Below are 15,739 nucleotides of genomic sequence, written 5' to 3'. Positions count from 1 at the left end.
CGACATGTTATGGTTGAGACACATCTGATAGCAATATTATTGAATGAATTTGTTTAAAAATAGAAAGCTTGAGCAGTATTCCTGCCTTTTTTAAACAAGGAAGTGAAACAGAGGTCTTTGTGGTACAGCTAACCCTTTTTATACATCATATTTTTGCAAATATCTGATGCAGCTGACAGGAATCTGGGATACAACTTTAAAAGGCAAAGATTTCAGTAAAAACATAGGCTTTAAAATAAAGATGACCATAATTGCACGTTATCAGCAGGGGCAAATCTAGGAGATGAGGAGATCTGGGGCTCTGAAGAACATACAGCAGAAAAAAGGCACAGATATTAAGAGATAAATTCACACCCTTTAATGATTAAACAAGATTCAGTCAGCTGCTGGTTGAAGTCACTGTTCACTGTTCAATGGATGGCAGTGCAGGTGGCTTTTTGACAAAATGAGTAAAAACATGTTGCGCTGATTTGCATTTCCATTACCACTTTTATTGCGCTGAGTCGCCCCAAAAGTGGACCTTCTAGGGTTTTTTCCACTGGTGCTTTTGGCTGCACCAAGTCAAACCATGCTGTGCTGATATGTATTTGCATTACCATATTGCGCCAAGCTGTGCCTGAGATGGACGTACTCTGGAATGGGGCCAAAACAAACCCAACTGGCCTCCAAATGGTCTGACGTCTCACTGACCGGGTCCTTTTCTGCCCCTCGAACAAGCGAGTATTGTAATAAGCAGCTCATGTTTGAGCAGGAGAGCAGAGAGAAAGAAGTTTCTTAAAGTCTCTTTATGTTCAGCTCTCAGTACTTCTCTGTCTTCTAACTGAATCTCTGTGGTCTGAAATGTAGTTTCTCTCCTGTGTTACTGTTTGTACCTTTAGATTTATGCTGTATTTTACAGTTTCATATTCGCTTTCAGCTGTGTAGGAGTTGTGTTAAATTACTGCTGATGAAAGCCTGAATGAAGATATTTTCTGACCGTGCTGCTTCACAATACAAGCATTTAAATAACAAAACAGCAGAGCACTTTTATGGTGAAGAATTTAAGGAAACGGCATGTTTATCCCAGAGGTGTATGAATGGCTTATCCACAGCTTTATAGCTGCTTGACTTGAGCTTCCTCGAACCCTAACCCTTCCCAAAACATCAAAGCACAAGCAGGCCCAGTTCAAACCCATGCAGGAAAATGAGGTGACTGCGTACAGTTGAACTGTGCAGGGCTGCTGCAATCGAATTTGCTGCTTTGCAAAGATGAGTGACGACAGCAAACATAGAAAGGTTGAAAATTAAAAATAATTCTGTTAAAAATAGAGATGAATTTGCCTTTATTTTGCCACTTCATGCTAATCCAAAACAACTGTTTTTAATTTGCCAAATGACAATTATAATGTAATAATATAGCTGAATCAGTTATATTAGTGATAATTATGGATTTTTTTAAATATACCCGTCAGCTACGGTGGCTTTGTAGCCATTTTGACACATTTTTGTAGTTTTTGTTTGTATGTTTGTGTCATATTCACATAGTGTCTGTACATATTTTAACATGTTAAAAAAATAGGGGAATAGCATAATAGCTGATACTAGCTATCAAAGCTAATTTGCTTAAACTACAATCACTATTGAAATGCTACAACCAACCTTTAACAGATTCAGTTAATGTCTGTCACATTTTCTGGACTCTGGGATGTTATTTATATAGAGTCCCACCCACAATGAACACATATTGCCTATCAATTTCATATCCAACACATGAGTGGTAGTGGTTTAGGGCTACTTTGCCTCCACTCTCAGGAAATCCAATAGAAACTTCATCATGCTGTCACCTCTGTCAGGGCCTGCAAACCCAGATTTCAGGGGTATGGCTTTCATCCCACCTCTATTCAGAGAGCCATTTTCTTTGATCACATTAGCTTTATTGCTCCTCTTACGGTTCCCTCCGTCTTCTCACTGCTCACTCTATATCAGCCCAGGGCTATTGGTTTTCATTCTGTGGCTTCAATCTGGACCTGGACCAGCCTGAGCTGGGCCGTCTTACGCTGACGTTAATTCATATAAAAGCTATATGAACAGCCAAGTTCAGCTCCTGACTTCACAAGCTCACTCCATCAATGGGACATTACGTTTGACAAAGTGTATTTAAAGGTAAATGTACAGTAACAGGAATTTATGGACGAATGCAGCTTTTCTCAAATTCCTCCAACCAGTAAGGAAAAATCTATATTTTAGTATTTTAGTTTGTTTAGGTCATCTTCATTTTCATCAAGTACAAAAAATACACCGTAACACAAAACTTGGTGGATAAAAGGTGGTTATTTTAGTGCACACTCTCAGAAACATGAGTGCTAACTATAACCATAAAGGGTTCTCTGGCTTGTCCTCATACGAGAACCTTTTTTAGTTCCTGATAGAGCCATTTATAAAGGTTACACTTGAAAACCTTTCAGAAAGTTATACCTAGAACCATCTGTGAAAGGTTCCACCCAGAACCTCCTATGGGAGTTTCTATCCAGAACCGTTCCACCCTCTAAAGGTGCTAATGAGAACACACTCAGGAATTCTACCAAGAGCCTTTTTAAATTCCAAGGCTTTTATCCAGAAACCTTACAGGGGATTTTACCAAGAACCTTTAACAATCCAAGGACTATACTGAGAACACACTCAGTGAGTTCTACAGAGAACCTTTTAATATTCCAATGATTTTATTTTTATTTTTTATTTTACCTGTATTTAACCAGGCAAATCATTAAGAACAAATTCTTCCTAGAACCTACCCCAGAGGTTCTACAGAGAACACTTTTTAATTATGCAATAAAGAACCCTTGACAAAAGAGTTCAAGGATTTCAACAATACTTGAAGAACTTCTTCTAAAGCATGTTTTTTTTGGATAAAACAGGTTAATTCTTAATTCTTAATGCTACCTGTAGTCTTACAAAGAATGCTTTCTTTAGAAAGTGTTCTTCAGAAGCAAATGGTTCTTGGACCTCAACCCCTTGTGAAGAACCCTTTTGGAACGCTTATTTATTTATAAGTGTAGTGTTACCTGTGCCTCTTTATTTAACCAACTAATGACAGCACTTTGCAGGTTTTGTTTAATCTCACCTTTGAATTTGCCAAATGAGCTGAAAATGACTAATCTCACAGAAAAGTATTTGTAAATCCCAGCAGATTACGGGCGAATCATCATCTGCTGTCTTTGACAAGGTTTCCTGGAACCCACGGGACCCACGGAGAAGGTTCAATTCATCCCCAGTTGGTGGAATCCCAGACCAGAGATTTGTCTGAGAAGCAATTTACTGTCATTTGCCGGAGAGTGCTGGCCTGATGCATAAACATCGTTCCTAATATGCCAATTCATCATCAGGCAGCCAGGGGATTCTGGGTGTGTTCTGATCAAATTTGCACCCAGCGATGATGAGGGGCATGTTGGTTTTGATGCAGAAAAGTGCAGATCCAGCTATTTGTCACGTCAAGCTTCAACAGGGGAGGCAGAGGAGGAGGCATACACAGCATAGAAATAGAGGGGATAGAAGAGAAGCTCAGTCTACTACCATAACAAAACTAGGATGGCTGCCATAGATTTTTAGCCACACTAGCGACTTGTTCCATAGATGGTAATGTTTCTCAGTCCACCACTTTGGTCCAGAGTAAAATATCTCAATTATTGAATGGATTGGCCACATATGTGTACGCTCTTCCTCAGACTGCTACAGCTCTAAACATCACACTAATACATTTTCATACAGGAACTTTGGTGTGCAGATCTTGTCTTCTGTCTTTTTATGAAAAAGGTGTTTTTGGGCCACTGTGCATCACATGACATTCTCATTAGATAGTCTGGTAAGTTAAGTTTATATTATAATTGTTAAGACTGGTTTGTTTAGGACCCAAAATGCAGACAACACGAGAGAACCAGTTCAAAAAATGTTTAATGAAATTAAACAAACAAAACAAAGGCTTACACAAACACAGGAGGGGAACATCCAGGGTCCAAAGAAACAAAAGAATCCACAAGGGGGCAAAACTCAAAAAACAGTAACACAAGGTCCAAACACAGGAGGGTAACACAGGAGATGCAGGATGACAGGCATGAGTAACAAAAACAAACTGACAAAGAAACAGAGAAATACAGGGACTAAATAGACAGAACCAAATTAGAAACAGGTGAAACCAATGACATTTAAAAAAAAAGTGGGAAAAGAACAAAGACAGGAAGTAAGGACAAGACACATGAAGGAGGACCAGGACTACCAAAATAAAACAGGAAATGACCAACCAAAACTAAAACCATGACAATAATATTGTTTGCTAGCTAGCTAAAGGAGAAAAGTAATATTGTATGCTAGTTATCTAAAAAAGAGAAATATTATATTGTTTGCTAGCTAGCTAGAAAGTAAGAAAAGGTTCACAACTCTGATCAACACATGAGACTAATCAAACCAATGATGAGATAGGACAGTGTTTCCTCTATCCTGGTCCTCAGAGCTCACTGTCCTGCATGTTTTAGATGTTTCCCTGCTCCAACACACCTGATTCACACGATCAGGTTGTTGTCAGGCTTCTGCAGAGGCTTGTGGGGCTGATCATACGGTATACTTGGTATAGAGTCAGTACTGAGGTTAGGTTAATAAGAGATTTAAATAGAATCTTTCTTAGTTTTAAGCTAGTTTATCAGTTTGATACAAAATAATCTAAAGTTAAACTTTTTTTTTTCAATTAAGCCTTCTTGGTGCAACTCAGCCATACAGTACCACTTAATAATGATGCCATTGTTTCATTTGCCAGACTATTCTAGAAATTCATAAATATGACAAATCCTGTACTGTGAGCACCATCCACATACAGTATATTGATTTCAGCTGGAATACCGAATCTATCTCCTCCAGCTCTGTGCTGCAGCATCATCCTTCAGTGATCAGAGAACGGCCTTCTGGGAACAGGAAGTGAATCAGAGCCTGCAGTGGACAGACCGACTCTGATGGCTCCCATCTGGCTGTTCTTTAAGGATTCCATCCAATCAAATTAGGTGTGATTGATCAACAGGCGCTGCCATTGGATGGTGGTCATGGCAATATAAATCACGCTCTGACATCAATATGGATGGCTTTCCTGAGGAAGAGCAGTACTGACAAAGTGTACATGAAATTTAAGGAAGTTGACTTCCTCCTGGTTTACTAATCTATGCTTTCAGTTAGTGAGCAGAGAGATGATGATATTATAATCCCAGAGCTCAAAAATGGACGTGGTTCACAATAAACTCCTGATAAACACATCAAAAATCTGCATCCTGCTCTCCTGTTAAACCTTATGATTATTATTATTGACATTATTGGTTGTTATTGAGCACTTAAGCTATAAAATTAGTGACTTTTTATAGTGTACAATAAACATAAGATAGGCTTGTTTTTTGTAAACAAACGTCTTCTGCTCTTTTCAAGGTTTACGATCTAGATTTAACGCCCTCACTTCAACCAATTCTTGACATAAATCTATATCTTAACAAAGGACTAGAGTTGTTTATATAATAGTATTAGAGTGATGAGCCAGAAAATTTGGTTTTAAAAGGATTTTTTAAAAATGCAGTAAAATAAGCTTTGTAAATTGGATAATAAACAGTATAATATCTTTAAATATTAAATAAAGTAATATCATATCAATTTTAAAGGGTCAGTTCACCCAGAAATCAAAAATACATATTTTTCCTCTTACTTGTAGTGCTTTATCCACTGAGATAGTTTGGAATGGAACTAAAAGGCACTTGCAGTGTTCAAAGCACCAACAAAATACACAACAAAACTAAACAACGTCTCTCTCCAGAAATCATGACCCAGACACTCCAGATAATCCACAGACCTTGTTGTGAGCAGTTTCACGTTCAGTTTCATTCCTTTCTAAGAAACTGTATCACAATGCAGAAGGAAGCGTGCATCTACTCCTCTTCGATGACAGGCTCGTGTTTACAGGATGTAAACATTAATGGTTTTTATTCGTTTATTTATTTATTTTTTTGCCATCTTCTTGTATTTTTGATTTGGGGACAGTCCCTTTAAGTCATTGCAGTGAGACAATGGTATGAAACAAAACTGACTTACCCAGCTTTGAAGAATAAAATAGTAGGTCAAAATGTAAATAAAGGAAAAATTGAAAAATTTGGAGGGTGAAACTGGTCCAGAAAGGTAACCGGTAACCTATGATGATGAGAGTGAGAACAAAATGAGTTAATTTTCACTCTTCTTTCACACTGATTAACAAATTGTTTCATGAACAGTAAGAGTGTTTAATGTTTTGTATAATTAAGGGTGTGTCTGGTCTGAGTGAGTCACAGATGGCTGACCATTCTGCTGCCTACGCTCCACCTGTTTGCCTACTTTTGGATTAGACGGAGTTAGCTGAGTCATGTAATGACTGACTCTTCAGAAACCTACAAGAGATGTCACAGATGCTTCTATCACTAATTATTATACTGTCTATGCTAATGCTATGTTTTAGCTAACAGAGTAATAGCTTTAGGTAAGGTGGGTGATACACATTAATATGGGTGTTGGTGTCAGAGGCTCACAGCTGTAGGCACAGTGAGAACTCAGCTTTCTTGGTCAAAATAACATGCAGCGAAGAATTTATTGCATCAATTGACTTAATTTACCATCAACACAGACTGGACATACACAAGAAGTGGTGGATTTTCCCTTTAATGACTGAAGGTATAAATAAATTAATTTAGAGCAGGGGTGCAACTGATGATTATTTTCATTATTGATTAATCTGTTGATTATTGTCTCAATTAATCAATTAGTTTTGTCCATAACATGTCAGTAAAATGTGAAAAATGTCAGTCAGTATTTCTCAAAGCCCAAGATGATGTTCTTAAAATGTCAACACAGAGATATTCAGTTTTAGACTTCTTTTTTTAGCAAAAAACAACCCAAAATGATTAATCAGTTGTCAAAATAGTAGGCGATTAATTTAATAGTCAATTGATAATCCATTATTCGATTAACCTCTAACCTAATTTGAAAATACAAGAAAATGAAGGCATGACACTGACTGATTCAGAGAAGTGAGTTCACATGTGTTGTGTGGGTATAGACAGTATAGAACTCTTCTCAGGCTGAAAATTGGGTGAAGACAGTTCAGGATACACAATATGATCAAACCCTGAGACTCATGGGGACATACTGTCCCACCTAAACTGGTTCAACAAACTAACAGAGAGTCAGAGTGTCTAACACCTCCAGAGAACAGCTGGAATTAACAGAAATGAAAACACCTGACTGGTTAAGCATGTTTTTACATATTCTATAGGGAATAGTTTTGTAAACAGGGTTCCATTCCATTCAGGTCAAACAGTCAGGGTGCTGCTATTGTGCATGACAGCTCACTGGAAAGGCTCTGCTACACTAAATGGAACAGAGCTGTAATTATCATCGGTAACACCTGTGTTTATGAATGTATACTGACTGTGCAAGGTAAGATTCACTCACTTATGGTTTCATTTCAACTGTGCAGTATCAATATTTCTTATGTGCAGTGGTGTCAATTTAACTGCTGAGTGTGTCTCTTGCATTTACATTGTATATATTATCTATGTTTTCTATATTTCCTCTTGTTTATATTGTTCCTATTTTTTTATATTCGTTCTTGTTCATATTGATCCCATTGTTTATATTTCCTCTTGTTTATATCGATCCCATTGTTTATATTTCCTCTTGTTTATATCGATCCCATTGTTTATATTTCCTCTTCTTTATATCGATCCCATTGTTTATATTTCTACTTGTTTATATCGATCCCATTGTTTATATTTCTACTTGTTTATATCGATCCCATTGTTTATATTTCCCCTTCTTTATATTGATCCCATTGTTTATATTTCCTCTTCTTTATATCGATCCCATTGTTTATATTTCCTTTTCTTTATATCGATCCCATTGTTTATATTTCCTCTTCTTTATATTGATCCCATTGTTCTTAACACTTGTACTGGTTAAAAACAAAAACAAAATATAAGTGTGTGGGGAATTTAAGCAGCTTGAAAGGGACATTTCACCTGCAAATCAAAAATATTTACTTTTCCGCTAGTTTGTTCTGCTCTTTATCCATCTAGATAGTCTTGAGTTACAGAGTTTTGGAGATATCGACTGTAGAGATGTCTGAGTTCTCGAATATAATGGTGCTGGATGACACTCAGCTTGTGGTGCTCAAAATGCCAAAAAAAACACATTTGACAAACTAAATAGCAAGGCCTCTTTCCTGAAATCATAACCCAGTTATTTAAAATAATCCACACTCCTTGTGAACAGTTTCATGTAGGAACTACTTTCTTTCTGCAGTAGAATCTACTGGAACTACTTTCTTTCTAGTGGAATTAGTTCATGAAACTGCTCACAAGAAGGGACTGTGGATTATCATGAGTTACCGTACCATAATTTTCGTACCATTAATTTTTCTATTTTTTCTATTAATTTTTTTGGTGCTTTGAGCACCACAGGTTGAGTGCCATCCACTCCCATTATAATTGAGAGACGGTAAACATTGCTACAGCTGATATCTCCAAAATTCATCAACTCCCACCAAAAACAATCAACAGATGGATGAATAGTACAGGCCAGAGGAAATATATATATATATATATATATATATATATATATATATATATATATATATATATATATATATATATATATATATATATATATTTAAATATATATATATATATATATATATATATATATATACATACATATATACATATATATGTATATATACAGTATATATTTTACTTTTGTGTGAGCTGTCCCTTTAAGAATATGTTTGTCCAGATACTAGATTTCCTATGTTATCAAATTATTCATGAAAATAAGGCACCCCAACCGCTTAATTAAGATTATGTTCAGTTATTGATTGATTGTTCTTGACTCCCTGGGTCTATTTGAAACAATATTGGTCAGACTGTCCTGTTGTGCGCATGTTATGATTATTGGAGGCGTTTGTTGGACTCTTTTGACTATATGGAAATGATAATAATTCATATGAGCAGCCTGATGGTTTATGCAGATGGAGGCTGGGGGGCAAAAATCAAGAGTTTAATGTACAACTGAGGCCACGTGTTCAGTCATAACACATCAAAAGAATATGAGATGAGATGAGGAGGGGGCTTGTGACAAATTAGCAGCTTTAGAAATTGATAGCAGGTGTTTACATGTGGTATATTTTGCATATTATAATGTGGAAGAAGCAGGGGGTGTAATAATAAACATCACAATGCGTTGTATGGCCTAATAATCAATATAATTCACAATGACCTTGACGTTTTATGATGGATTAGGAGACATGGCCTACTGTAATTACAGCCCACTCCTCCCTCCTTCCTTCCTTTCACCCTGACGCCTCTGCTCTCACTGGCCAATCTCTCCCTCCCTTTTTTTTTGACATTAAAAAGTGCTCCATCATTCTCGATGCGCCGCCTTGTCGCCTGCCGCTCAGATGACCATTAATCGCTTAATTCCAGTAAACCTACGTGAGCACAAAAGGCCGCTGTCTGCCGCTTAATGCATGTGTGATTAAGCTTTTAGGGCCGACCACACGGCATTATTAGCCAGCAGGTCCTTGTATAGAGGGCCAAATGCCTTCAGGGGGCCCGAGGGTGGGTGGTGGTGGTGGTGGAAGAGGAGGGGTGGTGGGTGTGGAGGCAAGTTAATGACACTGACCCTCACTTCCCCAACAGCTATTCAATTCAACAATAATAACGGGTCACGCAGCTGATTTATGAGGCTGGGGCTAATAATTGTCAATTGCTAATGTGAGGGTGGGGGTAGTGGTGGTGGTCGGGGGTTGATGCCAGTAGACTATGCTAAATAAAATATGCCTTGACCCTAGTGGGGGTGAAATGCAGGAGGCAAAAAAAAAAGAAAAAAAAATGACAGATGATGTTTCAGATAAAGGTTCATTCTCCAAAGTCAAATTCAAGCACTTTCCAAGCATTTTCAAGTTTTTCCAGCACCTTACAGCTGTGTTATATTAAATATTTATCTACTCAAAATGATTATTCACTTCTGCAGCACATGAAACCAGATGTCATTGTCAGGGTTTGGAGGGCTACTTTAAAATGTACTCTGATACAATTACTTGGTCTAATTGTAAAAAAAAAAAAAAAAAAAACTTACTTGATTACTTTCTGTTACTTCTAGATTACACCAACACCAAATATGGTGAAACTGTTGAGCCTAATAGAATATTTCATGTACATTGTTATAGTTTATTGTTTGTTGCATTTAAGTGTTCTTTGTTGACTCTGCTATTCAGGATTATCACTCAAATTGAAATTAAACTGTCATAAAATTATTATCACACATCATCCTGATCACTAGCATAAAAAAATATTTTTAGTAGTAGTTGTATTGGCAGGTTTGCTAGATAACTGGTTTTCTGTGTAGCTACGTTAGCAGTTGGTTTATATAGCTAACATACGTTGGTCTGAGTAGCTAAAGTTAGCAATTGGTCTGTGTGGCTAATGTTAGCAGTTGGTCTGTACAGCTAACATAGGTTGGTCCATGTAGCTAATGTTAGTGGTCAGCCTGTGTAGCTAAGTTAGTCTGTGGTGGCTATCGTTAGCAGTTGGTCTGTGTAGCTAACGTTAGCAGTTGGTTGGTATAGCTAATGTTTGTGTTGGTCTGTGTAGCAAACATTAGCAGTTAGACTTCATGTCTTTTTCTGTAACTGTGATGGATTGCAACTACATTTTTTGTATCATAATGACTTAATTCCATCATATGTAATCCATTACTCCCTCAGTCTGGTTATTGTGCTATAAACCATCCAAATCATGTATCATGATTACATTCTACAGATGGCTGACAAATTAAAGGAAACAATAAAACGTTTCAAAATATGTCGCCCTCTCTCTCACTTACTTTGTTAATTAGAACGTGAGAAAGAAAGCAATTTATTACCAAAGTAATACTATTAGAATTTAAAGCAGTTTCAAGCACTTTATCCAAAATCTAAGCACTTTTAAACCTTGAAGACACCACATCAAAATTCAAGTGTTTTCAAGGATTTCCAGCACCCGTAAGAACACAGATTAAAGGTACATTTGTCAGAGCTGCTCATAAACACACCAGGAAGATTGAAGTTCATTGTTGAGTTTTTTTCCCAGGATATGAAATACTGATGATTGTGTCTTGGTGAAGCAGGTGGAGGACAGCAGAATAATGAGAGAATATGGAAATACAGGCAGAGGGCTGCAGGGTCTCTGCAGATACACACCACACATATCTCGTGAGTCAAAAGTGATGCATTTATAATATGTATAGACTCATAGAAACATAATTCCACGTAATCACCATTTACAGGGTTGGTAGTAACAGATAATTAACTATAATCAGGTCAGATTACATTTGAAAAATGATTAGCATAATTAGATTACAGTTATTGTCAATGATTACTTGATTGCATTTTTGGTTATGTCTTCAAAATATGGCAATTATAATATTTTTATGGTAACCACAGCAAAGGCACATCTAATACATGGAGTTTCTCATCCTCCACACAACTGTGTCCAGTTTGTTAGTATAAAGTGCAATATTTTCAGTGTTTGATTTTTAAGTAATCCAAACATTTTCAGATTAGATTACATTTTTTGTAATCCAATAGATACGGTACTAATTACAAAAATTGCCATGTCATTTGTATTCAGTAACTGCACTTCAGAGTAATCTGACCCGACCCTGATCACTTATGACCCACTAGAAGTGTGTGGTGGTGTCTTTATCTGCAGACACCCTGCAGCCGTCTGCCTGTAATTCCTTATTTCCTCATTATTTTGCTGTGTTTGAGATGCTTTATCAACAAAACACGTCAGGATTTGACATCCTGGGAATGAAACTCAATAATTGAGTAAAATGTAATCAAAGATGTAGTAATCAAGTAATCCTCGACAATGTGACTGTAATCTAAATAAACATTTTTCAGATGTAATCTGGCTTGATTATTCTTTGTAATCTGATTATGTAATCCTGTTCAGCCTATACATGTAATCCATTACTACCCAACCCTGTAAGTGATGATTCAGTGGGATAATGTTTCTATGTCTATATATTGTTTTTAAAGGCAAATGTTGCCTATTATGCCTTTAAACCGTCTTAAAAAACAACATCCCTTTCAATCACTTATAACCTACTACATGTGTGTGTTGATGTCTGCATCTGCAGAGACAACATCCTCTGCATTTCCTTATTTACACATTATTTAGTTGTACTCTTTTTACCAGCCCAGACGTCAGTATTTGACGTCCTGGGAATGAAACGCAACAATCGCCTATCTTTCTGGTGCGTTTAGGAACAGCTCCGACAAATCCTACTGATTCTACTTTTAAGGAAAATGTTGCACATTATGCCTTTAAAACACTTATTAACATTTATTAGAGATGATATTGGTGCAGCAGCAGCAGCAGCAGCATCCTGGCCGGCTCCTCAGGCCTGTGTGCTCCTCCATCCGTCCGCCTGCACGGCTGCAATAAATTAATAACAACCAAACAATGTGTCGTGGAGAGGCGGATTCAATTACTAAGTTTATTTACAGGGAAAATCTCATGAAGGCCATTGACCAACGTTAAACAGCGCGGGATGAAACGATGACAAGAGCTCCGATAAGAATTTAATTCCATCTCATTTCAGACGATTTTATGAATCAAATTCTTGAGCAACTGGCAAGAGATTTAATGATCACATCTTTGCGAAATCTTATTTCAGAAACCGGTCGATGGCATTTCTCTGCGTTAATGTCGACTTAGAGGTTGGAGTAATTTAGTAATTGATTCCTTGCCTGGCTCTCGCCCGTGCCAAGGCCGCGTTTGAGGGTAATATGTTTCCTAATCTTATCCCCCGGAATAAGATTTTTATGTTAATCCACTGGCTGGTCTCTTGGTCACTTGGGGAAGCTGCAGATAAAGGCTCAGAGGGGCCGGAGAGGCCAGGAGAGACGAGCAGGAGCAGGCTGCAGCATCTGGAAAACAACGACACCAGTTAATGGGAGATAATAGCACACACACACACAAGAGTCTGAAGTACATGAGAATAAAAGATTTACTTTTATCCTCATGGAGAATCTGTGAAATCTGTTAAATTGTTATCTATATGCCTTTTTTTATTCTATTTAGTATGGAGTTATTTAATTTATTTGGGCTATTTTTCTATGTTCTTCTCACTCACTTGTTTTAATATCAGCTGACACTGACCCACATATCATTATTTTAGAATTTAAGATATATTAAGTCTGTTTTCTACTAACAAATCCGGATACATGCGATCAGGTGGGTTTATCCGCCCCAACATCCTTACCTGTCACCATAATCGAGGCGCACCCAGTCTTCAGATTTGTACCAAAGACGCATCAGGTGAAAATACGTCAAAAACGTCTAATGACAATAACAACAACAACAGCACGAGCAGCAGACTGAGACACTGAAGTCTTTTGTGCTGCACGTTTTTTTTCTCTGCAGACACCGAGAGAAGACACCAGCTTCTAATTGAATTTTGCCTCTTCTCCAGATGTCACTTTCCATCTGTGCGCTTGGAAACGCGATGCGCTTTTTACGCACTGGCCTGGAACACCTTAAACTCAGATGTTATGTCAGATTTTCCTCTCCTCTCTCTTGTATTAACATGTTTTTTTAATGTTCAGTTCCAGATCTTGAAATTTAAAAAAAAATCTGATTAATCACAGATTATTAGAATTGTTGTGGACAATAACTGAATTATTTTTGTGGATTTGGAACAGTGAAGTCTCTTCTACCGCAGACAGATCGCAGACATTTTCCACAGCATTTTCCAGGTGAAAGCGCGACCCTCGCCTTTATCCATCCTGTCAAATTGAGACATCAGACTAAATTGCCACGAGAGCATCCCCAAAATGAATTTTTTATCTTGCTCTCGAGCCCCTCCCCTGCAACACGCGGCCTTATTAATAACCTTTTTGATAAGCGTAGGATTTCCTCGGGCGGAGGAGTGAGACATTGGAGGTGAAATGTGACAGCGGGGCCCTCCCATCGCCGCTCTCCCTCTCTCTTTATCCTCCTCTGTGTGTCTTTGCCTTTTCGGGGGAGTGGATCCATCCAATCCATCCAGAGACAATGGCATTTTGTTCCTCTTTTTGTCCCTCCTGTCGACCCGCATTCCTATATTGCTGAGCAACGATAGTGCGCACTAAATGGAGAGGAGTTGCTCCCATATCGCGGCTATTGTCCGGCACTTGCCAGGGGAATTTAGGGTCTCGCACACATCGCATTTTCCTGATTTATTTAAGTGAAGGCATATGGTTGAAGCCCTTTATATGCCACATAATTACGAATTAACCGCCGCTTTACTTGAATTAAATGATCATTATGTTACTGTAAATCACTGTTTGCGCGCAAAAAGCAACCTGCAGCCACCAGGCCTCCCCGTGCAGGACATACACTCTCTGCACGTTTTGCATCTCGCAAAAGCTAAAAAAGAGAAATCGATTAAATCATTTCAAACTGCCTTTCGGATTTAATATTCTCACATCAAAATATCAAACTGTGGCTTCTCGTCCCAGCCGAACCAGCTGAAAGAATTAAAAGATGTTGAAACTATAAAAGAGGAGGCGTTTCAATAGCTGGTGGACTGCTGGTGGTGGAGGGACTATAGACCGCAGGAATAAAGAGCGGCTTCAGTGAAAGAAAGCGAAGGCTAAAAGCTATAATTGTGTTTGCCTCGGCGAAATATCAGAAAAGACTTCTCGTTTCTTTGAGCGTTATTAGATTAATTCCCAGAGATGGTTTCTTTTCTCGCTGCCAGACGCGTGGAGGGAGGACGGTGGACCATTTGGCTCTTTGGTTTCAATAATCAAATTAACCATTTGGTACAACTTTTGGGTCCCAGCTCGTGTGTGTAGAAAAGGGGAGAATAAAAAAAGAAAACATTTACATAATAGGGACCGGGTTGTGTCAAGAAAGAATTAACTTTTTTTGGTCTGGTTGATCTCTAAAAAAGACAATGTACACACGAAAGAAAAGGCAGAAACACACTGCAACACGTCAGCAATTGTGGAGAAAAAATAATTGATGGCAAATGCGAGCGGGTCTATTTTATTTAACAGATAATACCTAACCCTGCAAGGACCAAATGTTCCATTTATAAAAACGTTTGGTGCCATATTGTTCAAATATCCTTGACTTCATGTTTTTACTCTAAAAACAAGTCAGTATTTCATATTTCATATGTCACACTGTATCTGACACGTTTTTTCAAAATTAAAATCTTAAACTGTGATTTAAAAAAAAATATTTTTTTTTCACAGGAATTATTTCACATTTTCTGGGGAGAAAAATACAATTTAGGCCCAGTGACCTCAGACATCGACATGTATGTGTTTTAAAAGGCCTCTTATTTTTTAATTTTTGATCTTTAATATCACCCTGTTGTCCTGACTGCAACAAATAAATGTTTATCCAATATTTTCCCAGCCTTCTTTAATTATGATGAAAAATAAGATCAATACTGTGAAGGATGAAATCCAATAAAACGAAAAAAGTCAAAGCCAAGATCTATAATAATCCTATCATAAAATTTAATAGGTTGTGAGACAAAAGTTTATAATATCCAGTGTCCAAAATGATACTACTGAGCATCACAGAAACACTCAGTCCCTGTAGGATTATTATAGGAATATTATAGTGATTTTTCACTGTAGGGTCAATCACTGAGTGTTGAAGAAATTCAA

Source organism: Lutjanus erythropterus, chromosome 5, assembly GCF_056507025.1.
Source record: "Lutjanus erythropterus isolate fLutEry1 chromosome 5, fLutEry1.hap2, whole genome shotgun sequence".
NCBI classification, from domain to species: domain Eukaryota; kingdom Metazoa; phylum Chordata; class Actinopteri; order Lutjaniformes; family Lutjanidae; genus Lutjanus; species Lutjanus erythropterus.
Note: the sequence above shows the minus strand (reverse complement) of the source record.